Here is a 13,889-nt window from a genome sequence, read left to right as displayed (position 1 = left end):
GTTTAGGAAAGCGTTCTAGCGAGCATGATATGATAGGAGTGGCTGACTTAGTTAACTCTCACAAACGTCGAAACTCAGATTTACATATATCTTAAAACAATTACAAAAATGGCCCCGACATTGTTTTATTGCATGACTACATAAAGTCTCTTACCAACAATCAAATTTTCAGGCGCAATTAACATTTAAATCTTAGAAGTGCCTGCATTAGGACATCTTAATCTACATCATTCAGATTCTTGCCACGATAACGGTATGAATCAATATAATACCCGTGCCACATGGACATGGCAAATGCCATTCAGGGCGAATCTCATTGATTCGCCGAATGACATTACATTTCAAGCCCGTGCTACACGTACATTTCGAATGTCATTTTGCGCCATGATGATGATAGCGCCTGCTCTCTGAAGAAAACTAATTGTAAAGTTTTCTTGTAAGATAAATAAATTTACTCAATGTTATGACCTCTAAAAAGTGTCTATAGGTAGTTTTAAACAAATTATGCAGTCAACTACTCTATATTTTTTTTCGCGTTTCCGCGGTAATTCATTTGTTGGTGACGCTCTAGTTGCTCTAGCCGCAATAAGCCAAAGCCAAAAGCTGACCAAAGCGAAAGGAAATGGCGCCTGTACAGTCGCCAGTGTCGGTCCTTGCACCGGAGGACGGTAAACGGGTGCGACGGTTAATGAGCGCCCTCATTTATATACGCGCCAAGCACCGTGCCGAGCAGCAAAGGCTCGAAGCCGAAGCTGAGGACGCTCACTCTCGCATTTTGCTTGGCACGCCGCAGGTCACCGAGCTTGTCCTCCCAAGCTCTTATTTTATAAGAGCTGTTGTTTCGTGGTCGGACCACAGGGTCTTCTCTTTCGCGGCTGCTTGCGGCGCTTGAGGCTCCATCGGAAGAAACTTCGAAGTTCGAACAAAACGTAACAAAACCGAGAAGAAACGCGAAATAGGTGGCGACGCAGGCGAAGTGGCTGTGTCTCCTGGGTTAAAGAGTAGCCGCTTGCAATTATGTGAAAAGCCGCGCCTCAAATTTAGTATAAAAGAATGCATACATAAAAAGAAACACAAATAAATAAATGTTGTTTGGGGTATACTTTGATTGACGTAATCACATTGGTGTTTTTTTACTTGGGGCCTGGGTTGAGGCTACACATTTGACCCGTGACCGAATGCGGATGAGTTCCGCCGAACCCCTTCGGTGGCAGATGACATTTGCAGCGAATGCTATTCGTGGAAGCCGTGTAGCACCAGTCGAATGACATTTGGGGCGAATGTCATTCGTTGTAAATGGCATTGGAGTTGCCCGTGTGGCACGGGTATAACACAACGTCTGATTTCATGCCCTTTATTTTTTAAAGTTAACACAATCCCCTGCAGTGAAGGTCGGAAACGTGTACATACTACAGGCGTGCGAATAGTAGTCTGAACCGACCAGCCTCGAATCGGTGTAACGGTACGTGAGTTGACCATGTTTTTTAACTCTAGTTTTCAAAAATAAAAGCTAGCAATAATAGGGAGTTACTTGACCAAGCTACTGCTCCCTCGCATCTAATTTTAAACCCGTAGTCCATGAAAAAATATTAGAGGACTCAATACGCTTAATCGCAAATGACCGTGGAATGGCTTAAGGAAGAGTTAAATTTGATCGATCTTTTTTAACCGAAATATCATAAATCTCCAGCTGTTGAAATCCACTCGTAGACATCGCGCTATAATTAAGTTTCGAGTCCCTCTAACGCAACGAACAGAAACAACGGACACCAGCAAACCTCAAGACTCTGCAGCATGCTCGTACCTTTGGCAGGCTTTCTATTTCTTGGTTCTCGTGAAGTATAGCACAAGTCATCGCAAGCTTGTAAAATATAAGTTAAGAAGGTGAGGATATTATTGGAATTACACGTTACCGAAAAAATAAACAAAAGTTCGTACTCGTTGACGAATGAAAAATGTGTTGTCATGTCCATCCCTATAGCTTGTTTAATCTTGCGGTTACTTGTCCTTCAAAGCCACCTTTGCGTGCATGCTGCGCGTGCTTAAGGTTGTTCGGTGCCAATTGTTTCTGTTGGTCGCTCTAGTGTAACCAGGGCATCAAGGTGCATCAGGTTTCGTTAAACAAACCATCATAACTATCATAGAAAAAAAGCTAAAAAAAAAGACGTCATTCTTGATTTATCTTGCGGTTCGCCTCACAGGTACTGCTTCTGGCAATCGTGTTCGTCGTCGGCCTTCTACAAGCTCTGGCTCTTGAACCAGTCGGACAACGAAAGGTCGGAAGCAGCAGCACCTTCATTCGCGGTCCTGGAGCAAATTTCAACGGTCAACGCAGCGCAGCGTTTGGACCTTCGAACAACAGAGGAAGCGTGTTCCTGGGTTTCAACCGTGGAAACAACGGCAAAGTTGGAGGAGGACTCGGGCTGCTTCCGCGGCCCGTGTCCAACTTTGCAAACAATCGCGCGAATACTGCCACCACTTTTAACCGGAACGGCGCTTTCAAACAAGGGTCTAGAGCTTCTCAAGTTGTACGCCCTTTTCCAGGTGTTCCAGTCAGAAATGCTGTCTTCAACGCACCTCGACCCCTCCCAGTCGTACAGCGGTCGAGCTTCAGGCAAAACCCAGGTGTCGTGCGCAAGTTCTGAATGGGTTCAAAATCGACTAAGACAGCTTGAAAGCATTACCAAAATAGATCGGGGACCTGAAGTGTGGTGTTCCCTCACGCCACTGAAGCCACTGCTCCCTTGCAGGAAGTCGTTTCTGCGGGTGGGCAACAATGAGACCCATGTAAAATGGCAGCAGAGTTAAAAGGTTCGTTGTTGTCATTATGACATGACGGATGACTTGTTCCACTTGTTGATTAAAAAAGACGAGCAAGGCAATAAGGAAAAGCAGACAGAATGCCACGCAAACAGCAACAGCAGCCGCAGAAGCTGCAAGGAATGCATCAACCACGGCAAGAACGTATTGACGCCTTTGAGCGAATAAATTGGGCAAGTGGCGTTTCACCTATTTTGTGTTCTTTTGGATTCGCAAAAATTGCAACTGCGAAAAGAAAAGAAGGAAACTCTGCGATTGCGTTTGTTGTTATGTCGATAATAATAATAATAATAATTATTCGTTATTGTTTTCTTTAGTTGATGGTGGCGAGGAGACGTCAAGCTGTTGTGTACAGCTTGAAGTGTCCTCGACCGACTCAAGGAGGGCGCGAAGGCAGCGGCAAATACAAACAGAATATAAATACATACTATTCATGATCACATATTGCAGTACAAAATTACTAATATGATCCTAATATGTTTTGGTGCGGTGGAAATGAGAAACGCTCGTAACTAGTCAGAAGATAAGTGATCCGATATCTTTTAGGGACATTCTATTCAATTCTCTATTGTTCTATAGAATTGAGTATATATATATATATATATATATATATATATATATATATATATACATCGTTCAATTAGCTCAGTTAGAGTGGAGTAGAAATAATCTAACAAAATAATAACATGAACAGGAGGGGAGATACTGTTTATGCTAAAAAGTTGCAATAGCCTTGTTCCACTTGTTCCTTTTTTTGAGAACTAAAAGGGAATATAACTGTCTTTCGATTTCGCCCATAAATTAAATGTAAACTGCAATAAACACCTAAACCAAGCGAACTAGCACGCAGGCATATTTCAAACGTTTCATTCAACGTGCCTGGACTTCCCATTTAAAATTGTCTTCCCTTAAACTTCTAACAAAAAAGATAAAATAATGAAAAAGAAACAAAAAACAATCTAAAACGAGAGCCGCTTAGGTTACTAAGCTACTGGGTCGGAGTATTTCTTTTTCCAGGTTAAGATCTTGACATAAATCATTGTATGCATTCAAAGGCTTTCGTAATATCGCTAAAATCTATGGGGGTCACTTACGAATCCGTCAGGTTTCGGGTACGAAATATTTTCCGTTTCGGAAGCCCCAGCCTACGTGTTACCCCAGCGTGATTCAGTTTTTTTTAGGAAAACCTACGGAATCGGCGTTTAAAAAAGGATGACCTTCGCAGAGTCGACTATTGTTTTGGTTTTTTTGCGCCGTTCCGGCTCCCCACGGAGAAACGATGATCGTAACGAGGTCACACTAGATTGAATCGCCGGCAGGGGAAAACACACAACTACAGATGCGCATTCGGCATGACGGATTGGGCTACGACATCCGGCAAGCGGCGAGAGCTGTGAAAATTTCCCTGGTGTCAACGATTGTGTCTCCCGAGTATGAGATCATCGCTGAAGGTTCGGCGTTGAGCAAGAAAACGTTTGTCCTAAGGATTATGACTATCAGAGTGGTCGTTATTGGATAGCTTCATGTTCGTGGTTGAAACTAAGGAAGAGGGCTTCTAATCAAAATGAAAGAAAATCTATGATCATTGAATGCCACCGTATTTGAACCACATGAAGTTGACCTTGAATGTGAGTAATCAAAAAGTCAAATTTATTTATCAGCCGTAGACGTTAGTTTTTTCTATATGCAGTCCACTATACTAAAAACAACACGTTAATTTAAGTGATCATTTTAATAGCAGTTATATTCCGTGTTTTATGGGCAACCTTAGTAAAACGGAAGCAGAAGCGAAGTTGCTAGGGTATTACAAACTATAATTTGAGCTTTGATGTAGAAAAGAAATACACATTGTTTATGAGCAAGCTGTTTGAAAATCTCACACTTGTTTTCTAGCGGATGCTTTACAGAAATATCTTGTTTCCTGTTAGTATAGAGTGATATAAAACAATTATCTCTAATTTTTTTTTGCCAACATAACACTTATAAAGCAGTACATAAAAACAGTAAGCGTTCAACACTAATTAAAACTAGATGTAAGGGAAACACGGTGCATCATCTAGGTAACGTACGTCTCTTTTATCATGCGCAAAATGAAATTCGAACTAGCTACAACATTGTATCAACCATTTTTGTTAGAAAATGTTTTCACCCTGATTGGCTGATGAGCGATAATAATATTCTCGGAACTCGCCACGCCATACGTTTCTTAACATGTCAGTGACTATAGTGTGTCGCAACTCGAAGCGTCAATAGAGAGTTTTATGGAAATGTTTTTGCACATCCGGTACGGTACAATGGGCCCTCCGGTACGGACTGCGGACGCGCTACCGTAGAAGACTCGCAAATGCGCAGTTTGTACAGGAGGACCTATCGTACTGTAACCCTATCGGATGATCCGAAACGGTTCCCGAAAACTCTCTATAGTCAGATGCAACCCGAGAACAATCTTTTAGCTCCATCCACAAGCGCATTGCGCCCATCTGAAGTGCCTCCGCCGTCGAGAAAGTAGTTCGCTAGCAACGTTGCTTTTTCTTCCTCCAGGAAACGTGTCTTAAACTACTACTTTATTTATTTAATTCATTCAGGACATTTAAATAAGTTAGAATACGTTTTTGTGAACGAAATAGTTATTTAGTAAAGAAAGAAAGTCATGTCCAATGTACCGTCTTCCCAATTCATTTTCTGTCCAAGGTACTGTCTAACATACCGTCTTCCAGCGCCTTCGATTGAGGGAAAGCCGCTGGGGAAAGCGAAGCACTTATAGTTCCTGCAAATAATAAATATTTAGTGATTTACTTAGTTTTGTGGGCTTTGCGCATGAAATGTGTGCCTTTATTTTGTTGGATGAATAGAAAACAAGAATAATTATACTTTTCGGGTTTTGACAAATCGGCACCCTCCCAACTCATCGACACCACCACCGCGCCCCGCTCTCCTTGTCTTCCGTCATGGATCCCACTGAGGTGACATCGGAAAGCGATTCCCCTGATTTTTCTTGGACGAAACAGCCTGGTGCAGCCTTACCGGCGACACCAAAGCGGTTCTTCAAGAAGCACAATCCAACGAAGCAGACGACGTCCGGCGTAGCTCCTCACCTCTCAGCAGTGCTAAGCCTCGCGCCCGCTTCGAAATTTTCGTTGGCGATAGCGTCGCTGGATTCTCACGTTGTCGCGCAAAAACTGCTGCACACGCAAGGCGATACCATTAAGATTTCGTGGCGTAACCTCGGGCACGTAAAACAAGGTGCAAAAAAGTAGAATAATTGTCACGAGAAACTAGCGTCGTGTTTCTAAGGCCAGCAGCCATGTTGAGCTTTTTTTTTTTTTTTTTCAAAAGGATCGCGATTGGTTCACAGAATCGTGACGTCAAGAAAACGATTGGCTGGCGTTTCTCGGCGTAGGATTACATTTTCCTCTGAGAGGCATTTCCGGTTTTTTCTTAGCTTGCAACCGACTATAATAGCGTTGCGATCGTCGAAGCAAACAGAACCATACCTGCTTGTAGCCTTCCTGCGCAGAAAATAATCTTGCGCGAAGCACATGAGCGGCAGTACTTTTGAAGTTCTGCTCTTAGTGAGAAATCCCCCAAAACAAGATTTGACACTTCACCAAATAATATAGGCTCAGTGTCTGCGCTCAAGTAGTAGCCATAGAGTGATAATAATGTACGCTAGAGGTTCAGCTGGCGCTAGTGTCTATGTGACTTTCGTGACGCAAATTGAAGCAGACAGCAACCAGTCTACTTTTGCGGTGCTTCTGTGCAATCCTATGGGAAAACGCGCATGCATTTTGCCTCTTCGCCGGAAAATAACACGGAACACTTTGGCTATTTGGGTCGTACCGAATAGTATGTACCTTGATTAACACTGTAAACGTGAACTGGATTTAGTTAGCGCATTTTTATTCATCAGTGAACGGTGTTTAACTTCGCTGCATTTAAGTACCAAACGTGTGTTCCGCAGCAGGTGTGTAAAAACAAGCGATGATTCAAAGCAAAATTGCATTTGAAAGGAGTATAGAGTGTATTCAAGGCTCGCCGGCATTCCGGTGACGCTTATATACTGATAATTTGCCAGTCCTGTCACTATATCAAAGCGACCCCGTCATGCATGAGCGGATAAAAACATTCAAACCGTAGAGAATAAAGTCCGTGGGCTATAGAAGGTGTCTCTTCGTATTGTTTTCTCTGCCGGGCAGCTTTTATCGGGCACTTGTTTTGAAAGATTTTGAGCGTGCGGGTGATAGTTTGAACGTAGAACAAACATCTTTGCTCAGAGCAGAAAGAACAAAGCGGTACTTACTCTTTTAAAATCGGAATAGATTACATGGCCTTCGATTTATTTTGATCGTACATGCACGGGTAGTTACTGATCCACTGTTACTGCGTAGTTCTTGCCGTCTCCCTTAATTTCTAAATGTTCTTCGTTCATTTGTCACATATTTCCACCATGCTGAAAAACGCAGACGTCGTGTTCGCACTAACAGTGTACGACAGTGCACATAAATACACGTACGAAGCCGTTTTTGCACCGTTTTTAATGCGATGAATTTGAAAGAAAAACGCCGTAACTGACCAATTATTTCATTGGCCTGACTGAGAAATGTTCCAAGCTACCTAGTACGTACGAATTATTCGGAATATTTGCTCTTATGATCAAGCGCAAGAAGAAAATGCACTCACTTTTTCACATAGAAATGCATTACCGGAAGTCAATTTTCGACTGGTTGCTGTCTGCTTCAATATGCGTCAGTACACTAGCGCCACTTGAAAATCTAGCGTACATTATAATAACTATATGGGAGTAGCCCGGCAGGGGCACAAGAACGTTTCAGACACTCGTCTCAGGAAAAGCTGTCGCCACACTTATAACCATTTTAGGAACAAATGTGCGCAACGATAACATAATTAAATAAAACACAAGCGGTTTTCGTTTCTGATTTGTGGGAAACGTACTTTCTCACGTCCCGGTGTCCGCGGGGCGAAAGGATGACCTAGACCAAACACAAATTAGAATTCAGCTCACGCGCTATGTCTCCGATTGAAAACAGAAGGTAGGTGGCAAGGAGAGACGACCGAAGCATGCACATGTATTTTATTGTAAGCGTGAGGCTCAACCTTGAACATATGGAGGTAAGCCACTCGACTTTCCGGGAAGGAACCGAAATCGAAATCTTTATTTCACGACTTGTAGGAATTGTCGCCAAGAGCCAGACTCCGCCAATTGAGGCTACACGCAATTGAATGTGATGTCAAAAAGGGGTGACTATAATACCTGTTATTAAGATTGTAAAAAAAGCCGGCTTGGAAACTTTTTACACCAATTAAACTGCCATCAATCTCTGTGGCCAGCAGCAGGAACCTAGACGATTCCAAAGTACAGATGAAGCTTTGAAGCAAGAATGAGAGTTGAACTTTGGTCATATATATTTATTTTGTTGAACTCTAAAGGGAGCATTCACTGGCGGCAATAGCTGTGTGCGCAACTGCTCAGCGCGTGCTGATGGCGAGCTTCCACAGTTACTTCGCCCCCCACCGTGCATTCCACGCCCCCTAAAAATTGCCGGTGTTAGCAACCTAATGTTGTGAGCTCGTTCTGAACATGCGCTCTAAACAGCCATCGCAAATATATTGTCCAGTGAATACTTCGTATATTGAACTGTATCATGTATATTTATGTGGTTGAACTATAACTTTTATATTTAAATGCACGCCCTCTTTTCTGCGTAATTGGCGAAGAGATGTTGCCGCTCCACCATCTAACGGTTCCCATTTCTGACGTCAAGACCAAGATTATTAATAGCGAGCGACAAGTTAGATGGCGCGTAAAATACACGGTGGAAGCCTACTAACCACGTTCCTAAATCAACAGCGTCAGAGATGAGAGCCTGACTTTACTCCTATTTCCGTCGATGAGAGCAGAAATAATCCTACTCGAGACGCCATTGTGAGCGTTTGGACAATAGTAGAAGGCTAATCAGAGCGACGCTTTTGGTAGCGCCCATTGCCGGATCCAGAAGGAAAATAAATGGTGATGATGATATTGAAAGTAACTGTTCCATAGAGTTTAGCGTGTCAAATTTTTTATACATACATACATACATGCATACATACATACATCCATTCTTACATACATGCATGCATGCTTACATTCATACATAAATCTTTATTTCCACGTGCCCACAAACAACTTTACAGGGTATAATGTGGTGGTGCACACAAAGCAAACTAAAACACAACAATGAACATATAAACAATAGATAACAGAAACAGAAAAGGCTACACAAATCCAGCCATACCAATTTATTTATTTATTTATTTATACATACTGCAGCCCCAGAAGGGCTATGGCAGGAGAGGGAGTTATACACAGAGGGTCCAGACATCAATATGGACCACTGCCAACAGTACACAGAAATTCATCTGGTTGTGGTGACCGGATGTTTCCTGGTAACAAATTCCAGCGTTCAGTGGTGCGAGGAAAGAAAAAAACTGCATTTAAAGATATCAGCACGGGGATGAAAAGGTAAAATGTTTAATTCGTGGTAGCTCCTAGTTGCAGTTGGCTTGAGAAACTTTATGTAGCTATCTAAAGATTCGAAATGTGATGAGTTAATCATGAATGACAAAGACTTTAGGCGCTCAATACCACGACGCTCAGAAAGAAGCCTCAGGCCTAACACGCGGAAAGGTTAGAAGAAGAAGAAAAGTTTCTGTCATACCGACGACCAATAAAACGTACTGACTTCTTTTGAATTGATTGTACTTTATTTATATCGGACTGTTTGTAGGGAAATAAAATAATAAAACCATATTCGAGGATTGGGCGAATCAAAGTTTTAAAAGTTAAAAGCTCAGTATCTTGAGGTGCCACACATAAGGTACGCCGCAGTTATCCAAGCCCTTTAAGAGATTTGTTACATGTCGTATCAATGTGCTTAAACCAAGATAAATCTGGCGTGAAAAGGAGGCCCAAGATATTTATATTCAAAAACTTTTTATAGGCATAACCCGTCAAATGAATAACTAAACGCAGAAGGTGATGACCGCCTAGAAAAGGTAATAAAAAACGGTTTTACGAAAATTTAGGTTTATTTTCCAGGTTTTACTCCACTTACAAAAATTCACAAAAGCATTGTTAAGAGTTATATGGTTATCGGAAGTGTTCATTATGTGATTTAGGACGCAGTCGTCAGCGTAAAGTCGTATCTTAGTGGAAATATAGCGCGGCAAATCATTCATGTATAGCAAGAAGAGTAGCAGTCCAAGAACTGATCCTTGTGGAACGCCTGTTGATACATCGACTGTACTCGATTTGGATGAGTTAAAGTAGACAAACTGCAACCGACGAGAAAGAAATCTGGATATCCAGTTGACCAGGTGATGATTATGAAACCTAAGGAATCGGGGCCCCTACCAGATTATATTAAAACAAATTAAGTGCGCCGCGCTTTCTGGATAACACGATAAATTTAGTTTTCTTGGGGTTAGGTAACAAGCCGTTTTTGGTGCACCATTCAGAAACATGTTCTATGTCAGTCTGGAGAAAGGGGAAATCATACAATGACTTCACACTTAAAATACTTAAGATCATCAGCGAAGAAAATAATTTTTGCATTGGTAATACAGGAAGGAAGATCAACTATAAACAAAAGGAATAAAAGTGAACCCAGGATGGATCCATGCCGTACACCGAACTGTTCCATCACGGATGAAACTTCGGGGTACATCATTATCTGAGGTGTGTCACTAGCTATAAAGACTGTGTACATTACGCGTGCAATTCCCCAAAAAGCTAACTACAATAAAAAATATTTAACGCGATAAACGAACTGACATTCATAAATAGCGAAGGCGAAAAGCATTTTCACCAAGAAATTGGATCTGTGAAAAGAAAGACCGTGATGTATAACGTGCTCATATGAAGAAAAAAGGCAAAGATAGAGAATGAGACCTTTTGTAGTGTATGTTCGTTAGTACCAAAATACTCTTGTTTATTATTTTTTATTGCTTTAATTGAATGTTTTTTTTCTTTAATTTCTTGTTGTGGATGAATGAATTTACCATGCGCAATATTTAAGTGCGCTTTTCACACCACTTGTTTAGAACGAACTCACACTTTTAGACTACCAAGACGGGCAATCTTGATCGTATGAAATGCATGTTGCAAAAACGTTGAGGGAGCTTGCGGTCAGCTTGCACTCAGCGGCCACGGACAAACGTGCCGTCGGTCCGTGGCCGTTGAGTGCAAGCTCAGCTATGAAAAATTGGGTTGTGTGTATGTTTATACAGCCTAGAACTTGGTCTGCCTCAACGGGCGACGAGTCTCCCAGCTGTAGATGAGAAATTCAGCCCGTGCAGTACAAACGCCAGCCTGGGTTCTTTAACTGGCATCACGCAGTAGTGATACACGACCGCGCGCTGGTACGATGCTCATCCGGATCGAAACGGGCAGGGTTGGGGATTGAACCCAGGATCCCTGGGTTCTGCAGCGCGAGCTTTTCGCTCCACGTGCTCGGAGCTGGTGTGCGCTCGTCCACTCGGCCACCAATCCCCCTGGCTCAGCCATGACTGCCAATGAATACTGGCTCTAGGATATACTAGAGAGTTTTATAATAGGGGCCCCGAAAAGGGCTTGGAGGCCCCAAAGAAGCAGGGGCTCTCCATTGCGCATGCGCCGAACCCACACTCCCTTTTAGGTATACGGTTGGCGCTCGCCCCTAACGCAAATTTCGAGGAAATGCCAGGGGCCCCTATCACCCCTATTTGCTCGGGGCCGGGTTGCGACGGCAAACATGGCAGCGCCCTTTCCGCTCGCTGCGGAGCGAATTCGTCACGGTCGCTGCAGTATTTGCCACTTTCATTTCCAATGAATAGTGCAACCGGCTTTCGCTTCGCGTTATCTTGCTCAAGTCACAAAGAATGAGCGGTGGACTCACCCCATTTCAAACATCGTCCCTGATTCTGGCCGTTCTTAAGCCTAAATGTGGTAGCCGTTGACATGGCAGTCTACCGCTACTCCGTGGCTCTGAGTGGATTTCGTTCATGAAACGAGACCTGCAGCTTTTATACACAAGTATTTCAACACTTCAAAGTCGCTCCAGCTCAGCTCTAAATAGAGCAACTGCTCGCAGCGTATGCTCCCTCGCGTTCGTCTCACTTTCGGCATAGTTGAAGCTTAAATCTTCGGCGACAGACGGTCAAAGCGCTCACGAACGCCCAAACAATCCAAGGTCGAGCGTCAAATTAGAGCCCTACAAATTGGATTGTTCTGGCTGAATACAGCCCAAAACAGGTATATTGAATTTATATTGTCGCTTGTTTTAGCCGGATTGATTTGAATTTACGTTACCTATTATTTGTAAACAAAAAGTACTTGCTAAGCGCATATGTTCTACATTTTTTTTAAATTTTTTTTTTGAATATTACGCTTCTTAGTACCATTAGCGCTGCAAGCGGGAAACGTAAGCAAGCCGCGCTGCGTTGCGAAACCGCTATTATATAAGCCGTCGACGTCAATCCTGTTGCGTTTGTGTCCCCCAATTTCTTAGGGGAATTCAAACGTTTTGGTTCCCTTAGAACTCTCTATTCATTAGCACACTTTGTTACGCTGTCGTGTGACCAACCTGCGAGAAAAATCATGTTTATGTTCATTGAATTTAAATCAGGAATTCATTGTTTTGAGTTTGTGTTAATAGAGCTGGGGAGATGTGTGCCAGCGCCAATGACCGTCTGGTGACTCCACCACAGATGAGAAATTTTACTAGTAGAGTACCACTGATAGACTGGGGTTTTTAACGTGCGCAAGGCAGTAGCAATACACGACCGCAAGTCGAGATCACGCGGATGCAGATCAGAACAGGCCAGCGTGGGTATAAGGCATATGCTAGTTAAGACCGTTCACAAATAAGTTTAGTACTCAGCATTTGTAAGGTCCAATCAAATTTATACGAAAGTCAAAGTAGATTAAAAGAAGCTTAAAAAACATTAAAAAATAAAAGGTTCTGATAAAAAAAAAAAAAAAAGCTTAGCGAGACGTCGTTCTGAAGAGGCTATGATCTCTAAATCCGGGGTCACACTGCGTATACATCATCAAAAGAGAGACTATAGACATACGACACCGCAATATCCGTGGTTGGAATGTCGCGTGCCGAGCTTCCCCTTGAACTTGTTGCCATGCGGCATTTGAAGCACGGATCTCGTGGAGACGTGCGTTCGAATTTGTTTGCAGACTGTCTTTTGTGTGATGTATAAAGCCGGGGTCACATTGCTTATACATCATAGAAAAGGCAGTCTGCATACAAGTTCAAACGTGTCACCACGAGATCCGTGCTTCAAATGCCGCATGTAATTGAGTTCAAGGAGAAAATTGGCACGCGGCATTCGAAACCACGGATATTGCGGTGACTCGTGTTTGCAAACTGTCTTTTGTACGTTGTATGAGCAGTGCGACCCCGTCTTAAGCAGTGTGACCCCGGCTTTAGAGAAACGTACAGCATGAGGCTTACAGAATGTTCCTGGTCTGCTAATTTGGTGAACAATCACGGCTGTTACTTTCGACGCCCAGAAAACTCTGCTATCATTACCATCACCGTCAAAATCATGATTATCGTCATCGCCATAATTGTCATCACATGTTTCGTTTGTGTTTTTATAAACAGCGAATTGCCTGGATTTTGATGCACAAAAAAGAATCACACATGCCGAGATGCTTATGACCGCAAAATGACACGGATCAATATTCCACATGTGTTAGCGTTCTGGTTCGTGTTCGCGTCACGCACGAAGGGCTTGACGACGGGATTCAACCGGTTTCGTCGTGCCGATTCTCGAAGGAAAGACGAGGATGGCTCAGGACGTCCGTCAAGGATGCCGCACCCGGTTCAAGAAACGTTGCGAGCGAAAGATAAGACACTCGACAGGCAGCTAGATCAGAGGAAGCGCTTTTTGAGATCTATTTTTTTCTTTAGAAATTGGAAAAAAAAAAAAAAAACGAGCGAAAATATGAATGGCCTACTTTTGCCTTTCACGTTCATTTCCTGCATCGGGTGCCTGCGTGTTTTTACTGATCG

The sequence above is a fragment of the Ixodes scapularis genome, unplaced genomic scaffold, assembly GCF_016920785.2.
Source record: "Ixodes scapularis isolate PalLabHiFi unplaced genomic scaffold, ASM1692078v2 PGA_scaffold3__209_contigs__length_174095766, whole genome shotgun sequence".
NCBI classification, from domain to species: domain Eukaryota; kingdom Metazoa; phylum Arthropoda; class Arachnida; order Ixodida; family Ixodidae; genus Ixodes; species Ixodes scapularis.
The sequence above is the reverse complement of the archived record's forward strand: the minus strand, read 5'-3'. Positions refer to the sequence as shown.